The 23245-nt window shown below is 35.8% G+C and overlaps 1 long non-coding RNA gene across 2 annotated transcripts in view; it reads right to left on the minus strand.

Annotated features, from left to right (window-relative positions):
• Nucleotides 1-297: 297 nt before the first annotated feature.
• Nucleotides 298-23245, minus strand: part of LOC141550727 (uncharacterized) — a 154571-nt gene continuing 131623 nt past the window's right edge. For both annotated transcript variants that reach the window (XR_012484674.1, XR_012484675.1), the window contains one exon: nucleotides 298-644. This is a non-coding gene — a long non-coding RNA (uncharacterized LOC141550727). The remainder of the gene's footprint in view (nucleotides 645-23245) is intronic.

The raw sequence follows: 23245 nt of genomic DNA on the forward strand, positions 1-23245 counted from the left end.
GTTGGTGAATAACAAAGTGGAAAAGCTTTGAGAATGATCCAAGTGACAAACTTGCATGACTCGGCTAATTAAGTACAGAAAAGGCTGACCATGAGGTGATGAACACTTTGACCATGGCAATCCCATGACATTTCTCTCCTTTGAAACCTCAAATGATTTGTGATCTCAATGACATGCATGCTCACTCTAGTAATGCAGATCAGACTTCTATGCGTTCTCATCTTTGGCTACTATTGTTCATGCCCTATGAATTATCCACAGTGAATCCCAACAACCTAGTAGGAGTCTCCCGCTAGATCTGTTAGAACTGCATGATATCTATGGACACACAGCTTGTCCGTATCTGTAGCTAAGACTAGCCTACCTCATTTTCTAGTTATAACTTTCTTCTATATACTTCTTCACACATGATACATTGTAGCCTTAAATATCCTCTTTGGGGGATCCATGACTTTGGTTCTTCAAGATCATGTTGTTTCATGACAAAATCATACAGCTTCACTAGAAGAATAATGATGGTAAAATGAAGAGTTCCTTGTTCAAAAAGATATTTAGGATGATTAAAAAGCACTTCATGTTTCCAGACTGCTCTTCTCCTGTTCATTTCAATCCAGCTCACACTCCATTTGAAAAATGGCATCCCCCTATAAATGAAACCAGAAGACCAGAGAAAGTTGCAGCTAAATGAAAAGATGATTTTTAGGTTCTCTATGGAAAGAAAAAATTTTAAAGTTAGAGAAATCAGTTTTATCATCTACCAAAGATTTCATCTTTGGGACATCATTTAATGCGATCTCATTTCTTTGGATATATTTAATGTTCATCTTGCATTACAGGAATCTATGCCTGTTCATAATGAGCACTAACAAAAAACATTATTATGATCATAATCCCTAGTTTATGAATCAGCATCTGTTGCAGAAGATGAGAAGGTATAGAGAAAGAATTTGATGAGACGCTCTAAATGAAATCAACATACACTTAATGATTTCAATTCAAGGGTTTCCATAGGAGAAAAAAATGGCAAAATGTTTTGGAAAATATGACTCAGGATCAAGAAACAAGAGGCCAAAGGCTTTGTAGACTGTGGAGAAGTCTTATGTCTATATGTCACAAACACTTGATTTAAGAAAAGAGTCAGAAGGTTCTGAACACAATAAGCACTTAATAACATCACCTAGAATTATAAAATGTATTATATCTTACTTGACAGGAAATGACTGGTTACCTATGTGAATCATTTCTAAATCAGATATCTGTATGCAATCAAATTATCAACTAGTTGGAACAAAGATAAAAATCAACATCAAATCAGAAGAAAGGATAAAAGTGTGGGAAAATATGTAACAGACAATTAAAACCACTTCAACATGACCTGTGTTAGACCAACAATTGATATCCCCCCAAAAGGGAAACAAATTGGGAATGATAGAAAATAAAAACATGATAAAGTGATGGGAAACAGACAATATCATGGGTTTCCACCATTTGTTTTGGGAGTTTAACTAATGTAAAGCAATAACCAAAATGAGAAGAGTAAAAGAATCTTCAGCTATCAAACACTTAACCTCTTTGCCAAGTGGAAAGGTATGGTGACTGAGGGCTATTATGGTATAAAATGGGAACTTGTTTGTAAACTCTTGCAGAAGAATATTATAAGTAGCATACCTTATAAAAGAGTGAGATGTGAAATATAAATGAAGGAAATACAAATTTATAGAAAACTTAATGTTAAACAAAATTAAAACCATATCATCCTGAGAGCACTTAGGGATGAAACCATAAGATGATGAAACCATCAAAAAAAAAAAAAAATGTAAAAGAGCCGTCAACATTTTAGAGCAAATTGTTCTCTTCATCAATGATTGTACAACCATTTCATTTGAACTCTAACAACATAGTCCCCAGAATACTACATGAAGAAGTTTAGAAATCACACCAAAGAAAATAAAGACAGAAAGAGTTCCTGACCAGACTCAGTATACAGAGGTGGTTCATATTGAGAGTGACAAAACTTTGAGATTACTGATTCTGAAGAAACCTGAAAGAGAAGTCATCAAAAAAGAATAAAGGAAAAAAAAAAAGAATTACAGACAGTATTTACATCTATTGTCATGAAGACAATAACAATCCCCCATATATGCCAGTTTGCTTATCTCTACAAAATCCTTAAGAGAATAATATACTTGTATCATGATAAAAATATGGGAATGATGATAGGCAGATATAGGATCTTATAACTGATTATGGGGATTGTGAAATTATGATTTATTATCTAAATGTTCTATTTGTATACTTATTTTATAAATTTATATGCCTGGGGTCATATAAAAATTTATTGGATGAAAATAGGACAAAAGTAGAAAAAGTTTAAGAAATCCTGCTGTATATGGTAAGATTTACCACATGATACTGTTTTCAGACAGTATTTTGCTTACTGCAAAAGATGCCAAACTTTCCTAAGTGAATTTTATAATCACTCACAAGAGGGCAGAGCCAAAATGGTAGAGAATATACAGGTCTTTGAGCTCTTCCTGGCTTCCCTCGGGATCCACGGCAAATCAAGCCTCTGAATGGTTTTTGAAGTTACAGAACCCATAAATATTTGGAGCATAAATTAAGAACCCTGATCAATGCAGTGAACCTTCATAACTTCAAAAGACCGGTGATAAAACATGCTTCCTACCTCTTAGATGAGAGATGATGGACTAATATAAAATGAGACTTATTCTCAAACAGGGCAAATGTATTAATTTGCATAACCTGACTGTGCTTATTGGTTATATTCATAAATATTATAATAATGCAAAAAGTTGCTAAGTGGCACAAGTCCAAGAGAACATTGGACCTGGAATCAGGAATACTTGTGTTTAAATCCTGGCTCAGACATTTACTAACTCTAAGACCCTCAGTCAACAAGTCACTTAACTTCTGCCTACCTCAGTTTCTTCAACCATAAAATAGTTGGAGTCTAACTCCAGTGAATACTGAAAGTGTGAATGAATATATGAGGCCAGGCTTTGCAATCCCCGTTTATTAATCTGAACCCCAGGGTTTATATTAATTCTTTTTAATTAGTGTTACATTAATAACAGCTATCTCCAGGTGATAATATATATCTTCCAGGGTTAATGCATATACCATACTTTGACATTTCAATTCACCTTAACTAGAAATAACAAGATATCTATCATAACAGAATCATCGATAACAAATTATCAATAGCAAGGTATTTGTCAAAACAGAGTTGTAATTAACAGAAATTATCAATAGCTAAGTATTTGTCAAAACAGTTGTAAATAGCAGAAATTATCAATGGCAAGGTATTTGTCAAAACAGAGTTGTAAATAGCATAGTTGTAATGCTTTGTTCCTGTCACTTTCTCCATCAAGATTATTCTAAATTTATCCTGAGTATGTCTTTCAAAAACTGTTAAGAGAGATGGTGAGCCAATAGTTTGAATGGCTAGCCCTAACAGAGAGCAAGTCTCAAGTAATACCTGGACCAGACTCTTGCTGTTCATTGACTTATTCTTGGTCCTCTATAACTCACTACTCAGAGTTGGAGTGAAGGTCAAATGACATGAAATAATGAGTGAAGCACTTAGCACCCTGCCTGACACATAGCAGGTATTTAATAAGAACTTGTTACTCTTTAATGGATGGGCAGTGATAGTGATGACATAACTAATCATTTTAAGGAGGATGTGGTTACTCTACATAGGAATAAGCTGTTTGGAATATATGAGGCTGTTGGTCATTAGTCAGCTGGCTGGTTAGAGTTAGCTCTTTACTACATGATTAATTAACAATACATGCTCACACCATTGTTCATTCAATGAGAATGTGCATTTTCCACTGTGTCCCATGCCTGTATTCTCAAAAGTGTGCTTGGTCACTTTTATGTAAACATACTCAATATGCCCTGGCTGAATGGAAGGAGTAGTCAAGTAGAAGCCAAAATAATAATAATAATAATAAAGCTATTTTGGTAAAGACAGTTCATTGTAGTGGAAAGAGTACTAAACTGGGAATCTAAGAGATCTGAGTTCTAGTAATAATTCTGCCAATAGTTAATAGTATAGTATTAAAGAAGTCACATTAATTCCTTAGACCCTTGCCTCCTCATCTCTAAAATAGGGAAGTTGTACTGATGGACTTGGATTTTTATAACAATGAGATCATTCAGGCCAATCCCAATAGACTTTGATGGAGAGAGCCATCTGCATGCAGAAAGTGGACTATGGGAACTGAATGTGGATCAAAACCTAGTATTTTCACTATTTTTGTTGTTTGCTTGTTTGGTTTTTTTTCCTTTTTCCTTTTTTCCCTTTTTGATCTGATTTTTCTTGTACAACATGATAAATGCAGAAGAACTGCAAGGATTAAACTTTATTAGATTACTTACTATCTAGGAAAGGGGCATGGGAGGAAGGGAAGGAGAAAAATTTGGAACATATTTTGCAAGGAAGAATGCTGAAAACTAACTGTTGTGTTTTGAAAATAAAAAGCTATTATTATGAAAAAAATTAAAAATAAAGTATTTTGAAAATAAAAGACTATTATTTTTTTTAAATCTTCAAAGTCCTTTTCTTTTCTGAAATTCTGATTCATTCTTTCTTTGACCTTGGAGACCTTTGGAGATCCTCTCAGACTCAGTAGGCCTGATAATTACCAGAGTATTTATAGCAGTGTTTTTCTTGGTGGCAAAGGACCAGAAACAAAGTACATATACATTATTCAGGGAGTAGGTGAAAAAATTGTAGTATGTGAAGGTAATTGAACACTTCTATGTAGTAAGAAAAAACAAATATGAAAAATTCAAAGAATCTTGATTAGACTTGTATGAACTGATGCAAAGTAAAGTAGAACCAGGAGAAAAATATAAGAATGCTAAAAGAAAGTCAAACTAAAAAAAAATTTTTTTTTTTTTTTTTTTTTTTTTTTGTTATACATGTATGTACAAGGGGACAGCTAGGTGGAGCAATGGATAGAGCACCAGCCTTGAAGTCAAGAGGACCTGAGTTCAAATCTAATCTCAGACACTTAATACTTCCTAGATGTATGACCCTGTACAAGTCACTTAAACCCAATTGCCTCAGCAAAAAAAAAAAAAAAATAGAGAGCATTATATATGTCGGTACATTCATTTTTTAAAAAACATTTCCTTATGAATCATGTTGGGAGAAAAAAAAATCAGTACAAAAGGGAAAAACCATGAGAAAGAAAAAAAAAAAACTGAAGAAAAAAAAAGTGAAAATAGCCTGTATTAATTTATATATGCAGGAGTTCTCAAACTACGGTCCTGCAGGCCAGATGTGGCCCACTGAGGATGTTTATGCTGCCGGGTTTTGGCAAATGGGCTGAGGGGCAGAGACAGAGTGTGAGCTTTTGTTTTTACTATATTCCCGGCCCTCCCACAGTCTGAGGGACAGTGAACTGGCCTCTATTTAAAAAGTTTGAGGACCACTGAATAGTTCTCGCTCTGGATGCAGATGGCATTTTCCATCCAAAGATTTTTGGGATTGCCTTAAATCATTGAACTACTGAGAAGAACCAAGTCTGTCATAGCTGATCATCACACAATCTTACTATTACTGTACACAATGTTTTTCTTGTTCTGCTCATTTCATTCAGCGTCAGTTCATGTAAATCTTTCCAGTTTGTTCTAAAATTAGCTTGCTCATCCTTTTTTATAGAACAATAAAATTCCATTATTTTATATACCATAACTTATTTAGCCATTCCCCAATTGACAGGCATCTACTTATTTTCCAATTCTTAGATACCACAAAAAGAACTGCTACAAATATTTTTGCACATATGGGTTCTTTTCCTTCTGTTATGAGTTCTAATGAGTCCTTTTGAGTGCTACTAGTAGTAGCACTGATCCTGGATCAATTTCTCCTCCCCTAGACAGCAAGTAATCCAATATAGGTTAAACATGTATAATTCTTCTAAACAAATTTCCACATTTATCATGTTGCACACAAAAAAATCAGATCAAAAAGGGAAAAAATGAGAAAAAAAGGAAGCAAACAATAACAAAAAAGGTGAAAATACTATATTGGAATGTACATTCAGTCCCCATAGTTCTCTTTCTGCATGCAGATGACTCTCTCCCTCACAAATCTTTTGGAATTGCCTTGAATCACCTCATTGTTGAAAAGAGCCAAGTTCATTCCAGTTAATCATCACATAATCTTTTTGTTACTCTTGGTTCTGCTCACTTCACTCAGCAGCAGTTCATGTAGGTCTTTCCAGGCTTTTCTAAAATCAGCCTCTTGTCATTTCATATAGAACAATAACATTCCACCTCATTCATATTCCATAATTAATTCAGCCATTCTCCAACTGATGGGCATCCATTCAGTTTCCAATTCTTTGCCACTCTGAAAAGAGTTGCTACAAACATTTTTGTACATGTTGGTCTTTTCCCCCTTTTTTATGCTCTCTGAATCTGAATACAGATCCAGTAGAGACAGTACTGGATTAAAGGGTATGCACAGTTTGATAACCCTTTGGGCATAGTTCCAAATTGCTCTCCAAATAAAAAGCTTTTTTTTTATATTTTTTTAATTTAAGTTTAGAACTACATGGCAAACCCCATAGGTAACTACATACAACTTGATTTTCTATATAATACAGTATACACTAGTTCTTAGAGTCAGAGTCCTTGATTTCAAATTTTGCATCTAAAACATATTTTCTATATAATCTTGGGCTAATCATTTCACCTTCACTTTTCTGAGCCATCCATATCTTGATTTACAAAATGAGGCCATTGTTCTAGGTCACTTCTGAGATCCCTTTTAGTTATAAATCTATGATCCTCTGTTTTCTGTGGAATAAAAAGGACATTCTAGTATTTGAATCCTTGGAAGAGAATAAATAGGGAACAAATAGGTCTGAGCTTCTAAAGTTATTATCAAAACGAAAGAATTTGATGTAAAACAAGTTGTTCACAAGACAGAAACCGAGACACCTAAATTTTAAGCCCATCCCGACATTAATTGTTTGTAATCTTGGCCAAATTAATTGACTTATTTGAAGCTCACTTCCTCAATTGTCCAATGGTAGGACCGAGATAAGTGGTTTTTAAAATCTTTCCTAGTTCTAACATTCTGGGAATCTCTGATGTGAACTATTTTTAGGTTTCTATGTAGATTTTTCCATCAATTCTTTACAGTCAGATTTCCCAATAATTCCCACTCTCCAACTTAGAAGTCTAAGAAATACAGAGAATTTCCAAGAAAGTGGGGGTCAGGATAAAATGGGCTCTTTATTAAAACTCTGTGGTAGTTCTACAATGAAATGTTGCCATCCTGATAGGAAACCCATAATCACAAGGATTTCAATTTTGGCACAGCCAGGAGTTTGTCTTTCATTAACTTCTTCCTAAAGGACAGGGGATTTATGGGGATTGGAGGCTAAATTCTGTCTTGGTTCAATCATTTGTTAAGCAAGTACCTAAAACTAACTCCATTAAACCACATTCCTCTAGGGGATACTTTTGAAAATGGAGTTGAAATAAAAATAAAATGTATAAATAAATGTTTATTTTTTAAAATTGAGACAAACAATGGAACAAGGTTAGATAGGGTTCACAATTAATTGCATTCACTTGTTGGTTAAATCTCAGCCTGCTACTTGTTTTCTTATTTAAACTCATATGGAATTCCAGGGTAATTCAGGGCTATGTTTGCCTATTTTCTCATTAATTAAGGAAATTTCAACATCTCCAACAACTAAGCTCAGAACTCCATCCCAGGTTATTAAATATTGTTTATTTTATAAACTGAAGAAACCTACTTCTTGTTATCAGCATCTCTATTATATCTTTTAATCTCCTAAAATCAAATAAAGTTACTGAATATACAATTTATTAACAATGAAATAAATAATAAAACAAAAGTATGGATAAATTATTCACAATATTGTGACAGTGAGAAAAATCATAGCCAGAGCTATGCCAAACCATTACTAATAACTTCAAATGACTTCTCTTCATTTCTAAGAACATAGCCCCATAGTAGTCTGTTAAGACTACTAAATGAAGTCTCTTCACAAGAATCCTCTTTCTGTTCTTTACAAGAAAAGGGTTACAATAATTTTATCAGAAAAAAAAAAATTCTTCTACTTTTTTCTCTGAGTTTTCTCCAACTTTTCTCGTCATGATAGAAAAACTCTTTAGCCTCTTTCAAGTTATCCTCTTAAAAGTCTCTTTAAATTGAGAATTGAATTTACCATTTCTGAAACACTCCATTCCTCCTTTTAGATGGAGTAATAAGTAAACTCTAGCCCCTGAGGAAGAACCCAATGAAAAATTTCTTACCCACTTCCCCCACCAAAAACAGAAGCATAACAAAAAAACCAAACAAAACCTAACAACAATAAACAGTTAAAAAAGAACATTGTGTTGTAAACCTCCACTGCTACTCACTGGTTAAGCTTGAGGCAAGTGTGTGGGTTGTGCTTTTTTTTTTCTTTTACCTTGCGCAAATAAAGAACTATTATCCTTTCACAATAATAATAACAGGCACTAATCTGGAATAACATGCCAAAGAATCTCTAGTCACAGGGATAGCTATCCAAACAGACAAAAATAGAATTAATAATCACCACTATTTAACCTATGTGACTAATCCTTTAAAGTCTGCTTTGTAAAATCATCAATCAACAAGTATCTATTAAACTCCTTGAGATTAAGTATTGTTTCATCCTTTATATTTGTATCCCCAGCACCTAGTGACTGTCCAGCTGTGCGGCAGTCACTGAAAAACCTTATATTCTGTTGATGTAATATGATTTACATGGGGGGGAGGGCTTCTGTTCAAATAATAAATCAGTAATCCTAAATCTTCTGACTTTGGAGTCTGCCTCAGGGACTTCCCAGACTCCCAATCTAAAAACAACAATCTGTCTGATTCTGAATAGACCACTTCTCAATTCATTGCTGACTGTCTGACAGCTTCTGAACTCAACATAGTCCCCCAGACCAAACTCCTGAGACAATAGTGATAATCTTTTCAGTGATAACCAAATTCCAGAATGATATAAAGCTGGATAAATGTGTCTCCTTACTTCTGTTTCGCTGCTGAATTCTCTTAGAATTCAATCCACTTGTAATAGCATTACAATTACAATAAACTTTACCCCTTGGCTAAGGAAATGTGTTCAAGCCAACAAATTCTTTTGAAACACCTCCCCACATCAATCTATGACCCCAAACTTTTGTAGTCCCTTTCTCAGCCTCAACACTATTAAAGAATATAGATAGATAGATAGATAGATAGATAGATAGATAGATAGATAGATAGATAGATAATATCAAAAAGGCACAAAATAATTACAGAGTCATTTGAGAAGGGTAATTCTCATAGAAGGATAGTTGGATAGAGGATCAGGCCGAAATCAGAAAGATTCACCTTTTCCTAAATTCAAATCTGGCCTCAGATACATATTAACCATGTGATCCTGGGCAAGTCACTTAATTCTGTTTGCTTCAGTTTCCTCATCTATATAATGAGCTGGAGAAGAAAATGACAAACAGTATTTTTGCTAAGAAAACCGAAATAGGGTCACAAAGAGTAGGATGCTACTGAAATGACTGAACATCAGTTCTCCAAGAAGGTAAAAGAATCAAGAAAGATCTCTTTTGGAAGATGATAATCGCACTGAGGGAAAGGAATTGGAGATTCTATGAGGCAGAATGGAAGAGGGAGAACAATCCAGGTATGCAGATGGATGACCTGTGCATAGATTTAGAGTTGAGAGATGGGAATTTTGTGAGTGATGTCTAATTTCACCCCCACCCCACTATCCTTGATACTTGTTCCCACACATGGTAGGGTTGGATCACCAAAGGATCAGATTCTAGGTTACACTGTGAGTCTACACTAATAGGAGTTTAATTTTACAAGCCTACCAGTGTGCTTTCCATTAACAGTGAGCCAAAAGACCAAATTAGTTCTCAAAGACATTTATTAAGATGGCATAGGAAGAACAGTAACTACAAAACATTTTCCCCTCTAATTCTAAGGATCACTGTCTACAAAACACTGTCCACAAAAAGCATCCATAGGGCCAATTTATTGTTAATGCTGTTCAGTTGTATTCAAGTTTTCATGACTCCATGAATATAACACATTGATACTATCCATGGGGTTTTCTTGGCAAAGATATTGAAGTGGTTTGCTATTTCCTTCTCCAATAGATTAAGTGACTTCAGAGTTTAAGTGACTTGATTTGAACCTCAAATCTTCCTGATTCCGGGCCTAGTGTTTTATCCCCAGAGCCACTACCTGTCTCCACAGGTATGCATGAAAATAATACATAAAGTCAAGGCTTGATATTCTGGTACGATAGGACCTAGAAATACTTTCTCTCCTAGTAGAGTCCCAAAACGCTTCCCTATCAGCTCAAATGTCTTTGCTGGGCAGATTGGTCGGTCAGTTGGGATCCCATAATCTGCTCCTCTCCTCCATTCAACTCTCTATTATCCAAGCTTGCTGGCATTAGCATTCTGTGTGCGTGTGTGTGTGTGTGTGTGTGTGTATCTGTCACTTTCTGTTTCTCTCTCTGTCTATCTCTCTGTCTCTGTATCTATCTCTGTCTGTCTCTGCCTCTCTCTCTGTGTCTCTGTCTGTCTCTCTCATCCATATCCTTTCTTTTCTGTTGTCCAAGGTCTACCTAAAAGTTGCTTCCTTCCCCAGGTCACAGCCTCTCTGACAGTGCTTCTGAATTGGAGTTCTCTAACTGGGCCTCAAACTCTCTCAAGTTGGCTCTCCAAGTCTCTATAAAGTATCTTCTTATGGGAGAATAGTGTCAATGTGAGAAATCCCTTTCTATCCTCTTCTTTTAATTTATTCAGAGAAAAATATTCATACTTTCTAAAGTGTGAACACTTTGTTAATGCATTAACACCTTATGTTTATTATCTACTTTTTGCTTCCTGTGATTCCATCACCTATGTTAGGGTGAGGATATGGTTCTTTTCTACTTTCTTATTCAGGAAGTACAAGAAGGTCCATTTGGCTAGACCATAGAGTACATGAAGAGGAGCAACGAGTAAAGAATCTGTAAAGCTAGGTTGAATTCCATTGTGAAAGCTGTTATTGCCAAACTAGGGACTTTTTATTGAATCCTAGAGAAAATATGGAGCTACTGAAGGTTTGGGTTTTTTTAAAGGAATAACATGATCAGACCCATGTCTTTGAACTAACACCTTGGTTGCTGTGTGGAAGATGGTTTGAATGGAGACTTGAGGCAGGAAAGTCAATTAGAAGGCACTGCAAGAGTTGAGATAGGTGGTGACAATGAAATCCTTAGCTAGGGTGTAGAGGTGTGAATGGAGAGAGGGAACAGATGTGAGATATTGTCAGGAGAGAATTGACAAAACTTGGCAATCACTTAGATATGTGGAGTGACTAAGAGCTTGCAGACAAGGATGACTCAGAGTTTCAAACCTAGGTGACTGGAAAAGTGCTGATGACTGAAAGAGGGATGTTTAGAAAAAGGGTGGGGTTGGGGAAGTGGATAATGAGTTTTGTTTTTGATATCTTGAGTCTGAGATGCCTTTGGGATATGTAGTTCAAAATATCCAATAGGCTGCAATTAATGTGGGTCTGGAGCTCTGTAGGAAGATAAGACTTGAATAAAAAAGACAACAATAACATCTTGCAGTCATCTGCATAGAAATGATAAGTAGAGGGGCTCGTAGGTGGCACGGTGGATAGAACCAGCCCTGGAGTTCAAATTTGGATTCAAACACTAGGTGTGTAACCCTGGGCACTTAACCCTGACCCTCAAAAAAAAAAAAAAAAAAAAAAAGAAAAGAAAAGAAAAAAGAAAAAGAAAAGAAAGGAAGGAAGGAAGAAAGGAAGGAAGGAAGGAAGGAAGGAAGGAAGGAAGGAAGGAAGGAAGGAAGGAAGGAAGGAAGGAAGGAAGGAAGGAAGAAAGGAAGAAAGAAAGAAAGGAAGAAAGAAAGAAAGAAAGAAAGAAAGAAAGAAAGAAAGAAAGAAAGAAAGAAAGAAAGAAAGAAAGAAAGAAAGAAAGAAAGAAAGAAAGAAAGAAAGAAAGAAAGAAAGAAAGAAAGAAAGAAAGAAAGAAGAAAGAAGGAAGGAAAGAAAGGAAGAAAGGAAGGAAGAAAGGAAGAAAGGAAGAAAGGAAGAAAGGAAGAAAGGAAGAAAGGAAGGAAGAAAGGAAGAAAGGAAGAAAGGAAGAAAGGAAGAAAGGAAGAAAGGAAGAAAGGAAGAAAGGAAGGAAGGAAGGAAGGAAGGAAGGAAGGAAGGAAGGAAGGAAGAGAAGAAAGAAAGAAAGAAAGAAAGAAAGAAAGAAAGAAAGAAAGAAAGAAAGAAAGAAAGAAAGAAAGAAAGAAAGAAAGAAAGAAAGAAAGAAAGAAAGAAAGAAAGAAAGAAAGAAAGAAAGAAAGGAAGAAAGGAAGGAAGGAAGGAAGGAAGGAAGGAAGGAAGGAAGGAAGGAAGGAAGGAAGGAAGGAAGGAAGGAAGAAGAAAGAAAGAAAGAAAGAAAGAAAGAAAGAAAGAAAGAAAGAAAGAAAGAAAGAAAGAAAGAAAGAAAGAAAGAAAGAGAAAGAAAGAAAGAAAGAGTAGAATCATTGAGGTAAGGAGGGGAAGAGAAGAGAGGGTCCAGGACAATGCCTTGGGGAATATATCCATAGTTAGGGAATTCAGTATGAAAAATGTTACAGTAAAGCAGCTGGATAAGTAGGAGATCTATGGAAGTCCAGCTCCATTGAATATGGAAAGTGTTGTCATGAAATTACAGGAGCCAGGCGGGATTTTGTGGAGCAGTCCGTTTACTGATCTGAGAGTCAGGATTTATATAATCTCTAAACTAGTATTGCAATAATACTAAACTTTTTCAGGTTACTTAGTGTTCATTCCAAGGTTACAGGTATACATCATTTCTAACATTCCAATCTGACATTATCATTAAACAGTAACTGGCAATAATAATCTACTTATCTAGCAGAGTCATAAATTAAAGCAATTAGTAGTAACAAACTACTTTTATCTGACAAAGTCATAAATTGTTTGTGATGCCTTGTTCCAATTACATGCATTTGTCTGTAATGCCAGAGAAACTGAGGCAAGATAGAGATTAGAGAGTTTGTAATAATTTATTTGAAAGGGAGAGATTGTGCTGAGGGCATTCTGTCCCCCCTCCCCGGGCTGATGTCCAAAGCAACCAGTAGCCCATGTGTGCTTCCCATGAAGTATATATATACACAATGTGGCTCAGCTACAGGGGTAAACCGAGGCAGAGGCAGAGGGGCAGAGTCAGAGCACTGAGAATGGGACGGGACTATCAATCAGGTTCTGACAGGGTGGGGGGAGGCATGGGACATTCTGATAAATTGGGATTACAGAATGGAGAGAGGCACCCAACATTCTGATGATGTCTAAAATAGAAGGTCTTTCCCCATTGTGATTAGAAGGGAGGGGTGGTGTTGCAGGATTGAACAGAACAATTAGGACCTAAGGCAAAACAATTCAGGGAAACTGAGTCAGGACAAATAGGGAAATCGAGTCAGGACAATAAAAGACAACTGTGGCACAACGTGTTCGCCAAGATACTTTAAATTGATCTCAAGATGTCTTTCATCGATGTCAGGAAAGACAGTGAACCAATGCTTTGAACTACTAATAGCCCTTACAGAGAGCAGGTCTCAAGTAATACCTGGACCAGTCCTGTACTTGGACTTATTCAACACTGGCCCTCTACAGAGACCCATGAAAGAAGTATCACAAAAATCCAGAGAGAGTGGCCTTCAGTTTCAAATTCTATTGAGAAATCAAAAAAGTTAAGGATTGGAAAAGGGCCATCAGATTTGTCATTTAAGACTGACCAGTTTCAGTTGAATGATGAGATCAAAAGCCAGAATGCAAGGGGTTGAAAAAAAGAAGTGTCAGCAACAGCAGCTTTATTTGGGAATTTGGCTTAAAACAAACAAACAACAACTACAAACACACCACACACACACATACACACACACACTACAATTACCTTGAAGGAGGTAAAGCTTAGTCCCATTTGTTTAAGGAGGGTTTTGGGAAAATTAGGCTATGTAAGCAGCAGATAATAAACCAATAAGGAAATTTTGATGATTAGAAGAGAGACTGAGAGGGCAAATTTCTAGAGAAAATGGAATTGAAGGTTCATGAAGAAGTATTGGCTTCTACAAAGAGAATTCACCTTTACAAAAAGTCTAGTCTAGAGTGATAGCAGAAAATGGGCTTTGAAATGGAAAGCAGCAAAGACTGAAGATTATGGCAAATGGCCCCTATTCTCAGCAAAATGTGAAAAAAAAATCCTGCAGTGGGCGAGTGAGAAAAAAGAGTTATTGTGAGAAACTTGGAGAGAAAAGAGGTTTGGAAGTTCCTATAGGAAGTAAGTGAATCATTTAGAGAGGAGTAAAAGGATTGTCTTCTTTCAATAATGACAATTAAGATAACATTAAGAAATGTGTAACAGACTCTACTAGGTCTGTATCCCAAAAAGATCATTAAAAAAAGGGGAAAGGACCCACCTGTGCAAAAATGTTTGTAGCAGCCCTTTTTGTAATGGCAAAGAACTGGAAATTGAATAGATGATCATCAGTTGGAGAATGGCTGAATAAGTTATGATATATGAATGGAATGCAATATTATTATTCTATAAGAAATGACCAGCAGACTGATTTCAGAGAAGCCTGAAAATACTTACATGAATTGATGCTAAGGGAAGTGAGCAAAACCGAGAGAGCATTGTACACAGAACAACAGAATTATGTGATAATCAACTGTGATGGACTTTGCTCTTTTCAACAATAAGGTGATTCAAGGAATTTCAATAAACTTGCGATGGTAAGAGTCATCTCCATCCAGAGAGACAACTATGGAGACTGAATGTGGATCAAAGCATAGTATTTTATATCTTTTTTTTTTTTTTTTTGGTTGGTTGGTTGGTTGGTTGGTTTGGTTGTTAGCTTGGTTTTTTTTTCCTTGTATTTTTTCCCCTTTTTATCTGATTTTTCTTATGCAGCATAACAAATATGGAAATATGTCCAGAAGAATTGCTTTAACTTGTATTGGATTACTTGCTGTCTAGAGGAGAAAGAAAGTGAGAAGTGAGGAAGGAAAATTTGGAACACAATTTTTTGCAAATGTGAATGTTAAAAACTATCTTTGCATGTATTTGAAGAAAAAAAAAGCTATTTAAGAAAAGAAAAAAAGAAATTTGTAACAAAGCTCTCATCATTTAAAACTCCCCTGCTGTGTTTTAGGAATACTCAGTTCTGGGCAATTTTCTTTTCTTTCTTTATTCTCTGCTTCTTGGGAAGCTCATCAATGCCCATAGATTCAAGTAACTTCTGCAGATGACTCCCAAACCTAGGATTTATCTCTCTCCTAAGCTCAGACATCTCCAATTGGCTGCAGAGCATCTCCAGTGGAATTCAAAAAGAACATCTCAAATGAAATATGTCCAGAACAGAACTCATCTTTCCTACCTCTTCCTGGTTTCCTTTTTTCTCTCCAGGTATCATAATAATATCAGTCATGCAGATTTGCAAATTTTAAACCATTCTCCATTCTTCATGTTTTCCCCTCATAGCTTGTCAGTCACCAAACCTTGACGTTTCCATCTCCTCAACATCTCTCACATCTGTCCCTCTGTCTTTGCTCAAACCAACTCAGACACTTATAACCTCATATCTGAACTATTGCTATAGACACCTAAGTGTTCCCCCTTTCACCATTCTGTCCTCTTTCTAGTCCATTCTATACACAACTACTAAACTGCTATTCTTCAAGCAAAAGTTCTGATTATTTCTCTTAAAACATTAAGTGGCTAACCAATACCTCTAGGATGAAATATAATTCCTTTAACTGACATTTAAAAGTCTTTACAATCTGATTACAACTTAGATTTACAAAATGAATAAAATATTTATTAATTGCTTACTATATGCTCATCACAATGCTGTTGGGAATACAAAGAGAAGAATAAGACAATTATACTCTAAAGTTGTTCATGGAGCTCATATTCTAAAGGAGAGACAACAAATTTAGAAGATTTCAGCTGCAAGTCAGATGGAAAGATCCAATGATCCTTAGGGTCCAACAGCAAAACAGATTGTTTCTTCTTTAATGCTATTTCCACTAGTAAAATTATTTCAATTCCTGAGCTATGTGACAATGCCATGAACTTTGGTGACAAGAACTTGCTGGGCTTGTAGCATCTTCAGGAGAAATTACTAGGCTACTTCTCCATGGATGTTGCTTTCTGGGATGATGCAAAGGGCACTAGGCTGGAGGTACAGTTATTCCCAAAGTTGAAGGGGTAAAAGTTCTGGGCTATCTCCATCAGAATTTATGGGAAGATGGTTGTCCAGGTGTTGGTAGTGATTTGACTTATCTGGAACTTGTTTCCTCCTGGCTCTCCTTCAAGGTGCTTTGCTGTTTCATCTGGCCTAAATGGCTGATTGGCAATTGGTGGCAATAACTGGCTCCTTCTTTATAAGAGTTGCTTTCTAGAATGATAGCTGTGAGGGATGGGTGGGAAGTAGATGGGAAGTAGATTCAGTGGTATTTGAAGAAAAAAAAAAAAAAAAAAAAAAGCTATTCTGCTTGGTCATAATGAGAAAGGTGGGTCACAATATAACAAAGAAAAACAACTAAGCAAAATGATCCAATTTAATAGCCTTTTAACATTTGATGGTATTTTGATTTAATGGTTCAATCCATCTCTGCCATGAATTGGATTAAGGCGGTATTTTTTTTTAATCTCTTCTAAAACTTTCTTTGGTTTTTCAATTACTCCAGATTAGGCTTACTTTTAATGATCTTTTCTTGTATATTACAGATTTATTAACATTTATATTGTTCTTTTGACTCTGCTTATTGGGGGGGCATCAGTTCATATGGATCTTACTAGTGATTGAGAGCAATTTTTTGTATAGACATCTATAATTTATTCTTTTCCATTTTTATTCTTTAAATTTTTCTGATTTTTTATTTTAAATAGTCAAATTATTGATTATTAAGAATTTGTTTTAAGGGAATGAAACATAACAGATTTGCAGTTTCATGAATAATCATCTGGGTTGTGTTTTTTTTCTATTCTATGTTATAGAAATGCTGGTTTTATTTCTTACATTCAGAATAAAATAACTTCTTTAAAAGAAGATGGGAAGAAGGAAAGGGGAGAGACAGACAGACAGAACCCACACAGCATTCCAGGTAACTAACTATGACACCCCCTTAATTATCAGCTCTGCTGAGACTAGACAGAAAGCACAGGAATCTGTAGCCAAGAGTCCTTGGAATTACTAGCCATGCCCCCAAGAGCACTGGTCCTGTTTTCAAACCAGACTCAATAACCATCATTCAAAAGCAATTCTTGTGGAGGTTCACTGGGGTAATAGCCATTGCAAGTTGCTATAGCCCCTGGATACTCAGCAGACATGTCACTGAAGGCAGCTCCTTTCTCTCAAACATCTCTTTTCTCAACTGGTTATACTGCTTTAAGAGTTCTCTGAGTTCTCCACTATGTCCTATTAATAGGACAATCTCATCATCTCCCATTAGCCTGAGTATTCTACCTCATTACTATTATCAGCCTCTATGATCCGAAGGTAGGGCCAGGAACTCCAAACCTCCATTTAAGGAGAGAACTTAGTTCAATCATCCTGTTTCTCACCAGACTGCACTACATTGACACTCCTCTGACTTCTCCCCCATCCCTTTTTTACTTCCTTTTCTTTGTTGTCTTTCCTCACTAGATTTGAAAGCAGGGCCTCTTTTTTCAGTATTTGTATCCCCAGTGCTTAGTATAGTGTCAGGCACATAGCAGGCATTTAATAAATGTCCATTAAGAAATATCCTATTAGGGGAGGCTAGGTGGTGCAGTGGATAGAGCACCAGCCCTGAATTCAGGAGGACCCGAGTTCAAATCTGATCTCAGACACTTAACACTTCCTAGCTGTGTGACCCTGGGCAAGTCACTTAACCCCAGCCTCAAAAAAGAAAAAAAGAAATATCATATTAGAGCTGTCAAAATATTTTTTAAGATAATGATGAATGTTGGAGGGTATTATGGGCCAGATCTCCAAAACAAGGATTCTTACAAGGTGTTAAGTCAATAGAATTGATGAGACAATGGTTGTCTAGCTTAGCATGGTGTTTAATAAATAGTTCTCTAAGTTCAGTATGATTGATCTAATCTTACAACAAATAATGGTTTCTTAGTGATATTTTATTTATATATATAATTTTAAAGTTCATGGACCAGAGGGAGAACAAACTCTGCTTTTTCAAGGGTGGGGGGAAGGGCTAAAGGAGGAGAGTTGGGAAATCAAAGCTTTTCAAAATTTCAACAATTTCAAAAAATTGAAGCTTCTTATTTTCAAAATATAGGTATGGATAATTTTCAACATTCACCCTTACAAAACCCTATATTCCAAATTTTTCCCTCCTTTTCTCCTACCTCTTCCCCTGGATGGCAAGCAATTCAATATATGCTGAACATGCACAATTCTTCTATACATATTTCCACAAATATCATGTTGCACAAGAAAAATCAGATCAAAAAGGGAAAAAAAATGAGAAAGAAAACAAAATGCAAGCAAACAGCAACTATGTGGTGATCCACACAGTTCCCACAGCCCTCTTTCTGGGTGTAGATGGCTTTCTTCATCACAAGATCATTGGAACTAACCTGAATCATCTCATTGTTGAATAGAGACATGTCCATCAGAATTGATCATTTTATAATCTTGTTGTTGCCGTGTATAATGATCTCCTGGTTCTGCTCATTTTATTTAGCATCAGTTCATATAAGTCTCTCCAGGCCTCTCTGAAATCATCCTGTTGATTGTTTCTTACAGAACAATAGTATATTTCATATACCATAATTTATTCAGCCATTCTCCAACTGATGGGCATCCACTGTTTCCAGTTTCTTGCCATAACAAAAAGGGCTGACACAAGCATTTTTGCACATGTGGGTCTCTTTCCCTCTTTTAAGATCTCTTTGGATTTATTATAAGCCCAATAGCAGCACTGCTAGATCAAAGGGTATGCACAGTTTGATAATTTAAGAGCATAGTTCCAAATTGCTCTCCAGAATGGTTGGATCTGTTCATAGCTCCACCAACAATGTATTAGTATCTCAAGTTTTCCCACATCCCCTCCAACATTTGTCATTATCTTTTCCTGTCATTTTAGCCAATTTGACAGGTATGTAGTGGTACCTCAGAGCTGTCTTAATTTGCATTTCTCTGATCAACAATGAGTTAGAGCACCTTTTCATATTGATGTAATATAGCTTCTACAGAGATAGCAATAATTTTAAGGTCCCCTGACCTTAGGGGGCTTCTATTCTAACAATAACTCAGGATTCTAAATCCTCTGGCTTTGGAATCTCTGACCCCAAGGTCCCCCACCCCCAACCTAAGAATACTATTGTGCTAACAATCTGTCAACAAAATTACTGTCCATTGGTCAATGATAACCAAATTCCAGAGACCACTCCTTGGCTCTACCACTGGGCCATAAAATTAGCATATCTATAACAGGAAGAACTCCATAAATTTGTGTCTCTGCTCCTGTTTCTTTGCTATATTCTCTTGGAATTTAGACCACTTCAATGGCATTACAATTACAATATACTTTGCCCTTGACTTGGAGAGGGGTTCAAGCAAATTCTTTTGAGACACCTCAAGATATTGGTCTGTGACCCAAAAACTTTTGAGGCTCCTTTCCCAACCTCAACAATATGTCTAGAAATAGTTTTAATTTCTTTATCTGAAAATTGTCTGTTCAAATCCTTTGACCATTTATCAATTAGAGAATGGCTTGAATTCTTATAAATTTGAGTCGCTTCTCTATATAATTTAGGAATGAGGCCTTTATTAGAACTCTTGAATGTAAAAATTATTATTGGTTAATAAAGTATGATTTTTTTAAATGTTTTTATACATAGCAACAACAGGAATATGTGTAATGTCCAGGCTAGGTCTCTGGAGGATCTCAGGACCAGCCTTGGTCTTTGTGGAGGACTGAAGTATATAGAAGAGCCATGAGGAAGATGGTCAAAGATGAAATGTCTCTATTTCCAATCCTCTCAGCTCTTAAATACCTCAGTATGATTACATCATTACAGCACACTAAGTATGTGTGAATTAGAGTACATAGCCATACTAAGTACTAAGAATATGTAAACTAGAGAACCATTATCGCATCAATTCCACTGAGTTAATACCCTACTGTACGGGTTTTTGCTTCAAGTATACTTTTCTCAGAGTTCTCCAATATCTTTGGTCCTCTACAATGTGTGATGATCAGCTATGATTATTTGGTTCTTTCAGTGATTTAGTGATCCAAGACAATCTCAATAAACTTTGATTGGAAAATGCCATCTGCATTCTGAAAGAGAATTGTGAAGACTGAATGTAGATCAACACATACTATTTTAACCCTTTTATTTTTCTCATGATTTTTCTTTTTTATTCTGATTTTTCTCTCTCAGCATGATTCATATGGAAATATATATATAAAAAAAGAAAGTATATGTATAGCAAAAAAAGGTTTTATATGTAACTATGTGTTAATGTGTTAATGGGTGGGGGATCAATCCAGTAATTTGGAGGGTTTCCTGTATTTAAATGAATGAATTTTTTTTATTTAATTTAAACAATGTTCATTGATTATTGAAAAGAAAATTCTCACCATTATAGTCCTTGATACTTTCAAGTGGCTCAGTATTACAAATGAATATGGAATTTTTGTCAATAGAATTGATATTACAGATGTACCATAAGGACCAACTAACCTAAAGCTCTTTTTATGGGTGTTGCTTCCCCAATTAGAATCTGAGTTTTTTGAGATCAGAAACTGTCTTGCTTTTCTATTTATTTCTCCAGTGCATTTTGCATAACCATTTATAATGCTTTTTCATTTATTTTTAAGTTAGTCATTCAACAGTATTGTTGGCAGAGGTGGTCAGGCCTTGTTCATATCTGATTGTCTAAGGCTGGATTTGATTTTAGATTTTCTTAACTTCAGAACAGATTTTCAACTTACTACCTAGCTGTTCTACAATCATCTAAGTACCAAACAGTTTTGTTAACACTTTCATGATTCAAAGGATATGAATAGACAATTTTCAGATGATGAAATTGAAACTATTTCCACTCATATGAGTGTTCCAAATCACTATTAATCAGAGAAATGCAAATTAAGACAACTCTGAGATATCATTACACACCTGTCAGATTGACTAAAATGGCAGGAGCAAATAATGATGAATGTTGGAGGGGATGTGGGAAAACTGGGACACTGATGCATTGTTGGTGGAGTTGTGAAAGAATCCAACCATTCTGGAGAACAATCTGGAACTATGCCCAAAAAGTTATCAAACTACACATACCCTTTGATCCAGTAGTACGACTACTGGGCTTATATTCCAAAGAAATACTAAAGCAGGGAAAGGGACCTGTATGTGCCAAAATGTTTGTGGCAGCCCTTTTTGTAGTGGCTAGAAGCTGGAAGATGAATGGATGTCCATCAATTGGAGAATGGCTGGGTAAATTATGGTATATGAATGTTATGGAATATTATTGTTCTGTAAGAAATGACCAGCAGGATGAATACAGAGAGGCTTGAAGAGACTTACATCAACTGATGCTGAGTGAAATGAGCAGAACTAGGAGATCATTATACACTTCAACAATGATACTGTATGAGGATGTATTCTGATGGAAGTGGATATCTTCAACATAGAGAAGAGCTAATCCAATTTCAATTGGTCAATGATGGACAGAATCAGCTACATCCAGAAAAGGAACACTGGGAAATGAGTGTAAACTGTTAGCATTTTTTGTTTTTCTCCCCAGATTATTTTTACCTTCTGAATCTAATTCTTCCTTTGCAACAACAACAACAACAAAATTCGGTTCTGCACATATATATTGTACCTAGGATATACTATAACATATTTAATATGTATGGGAATGCCCGCCATCTAGGGGAGGGGGTGGAGGGAAGGAGGGGAAAAATTTGGAACAGAAGGAGTACAAGGGATAATGTTGTAAAAAATTACCTATGCATATGTACTGTCAAAAAATGTTATAATTATAAAATTAATTTTAAAAACCAGTTTCATGATACAGTGTAAGTTGCAGTAATACTTCTGGGTTTACTTTTTCTCACTATTTCTCTTAAGATTCCAGGCTTCCCTTCCAAAATAACCAAATATCATTTTCTTCTATTTCTATCAAGTCCTGCCCCTGAATAATTTTATTTAAATAGCCCTAAATCTGTATATTAATTTAGCTAGTATTGCCATTTTTATTACACATTGGCATTCTCCAATTGTGAGCCAAGAATATCTTTCTAGTTATATCTTCCTCCATTTCTAGAGTGTTTTGTAGTCATATACATAAAAAGCTTGCAGGTATTTTAGTTACTTTCATATTTGTAAACCCAGTGCTTAGCTCAATGCCTGGCTTATAGTTGTTCTGCCTCAGTTTCCCTACCTCAGTTTCCTTAAATTGTTCTGCCTCAGTTTCCTTGAATTGTTCTGCTTTAGTCTCCCTGGTGGTAACCCCCCTTCCTGGCCATTAGGATTGAGATAAATAAGACTGGGATCCCTGACCACTAGCATTCCAAAGAATCATAAACTCTAGATGGCTTCTCTCAAATACTTAGATGGGACCCTCTGAACCAGACTTATCTCCCAACTTATTAGTCTCCCACCTTATAAGAATTTATAATCCTTCTTAACCATAACTTCAGTTCTGACAGGTTGTGGGTACTTTCCTGGAACTTCCCGCTCACCAGTGTTCTACCCCACCTTGCCTTTGTTTCCCTGATGGCTGAAGCCCTGTAAGAGTCTCTGGAATCCTTGTGCAGGGCTGCATACTTTGAGGCAAGAGTCTGATCCAGCTAGCTGGGGTCAACATGGATTCTGCTTTGCCCCTAGTCCAAACTCTTCCTCTAATAATATATTTTAAAACTCTCTAATCTCTGTCTTGTCTCAGTTTCTCCAGCATTACATGGTCAAGTGCTTAATAAATGCTTGTTGACGTTAGTGGGAACTCCAAACTCTAAGATTACAAATGTTAGGTTCAATCTTAGATGATTGTCCCAATATAAAAAAAAATTTTTTTGCTCTTTTTGTCTTTATTAAGAGCATCTAGGTGATGCAATGGATAGAGCTCTGTTCCTAGAGTCAGGGTGAGT

The sequence above is a fragment of the Sminthopsis crassicaudata genome, chromosome 1, assembly GCF_048593235.1.
Source record: "Sminthopsis crassicaudata isolate SCR6 chromosome 1, ASM4859323v1, whole genome shotgun sequence".
Lineage (NCBI taxonomy): Eukaryota > Metazoa > Chordata > Mammalia > Dasyuromorphia > Dasyuridae > Sminthopsis > Sminthopsis crassicaudata.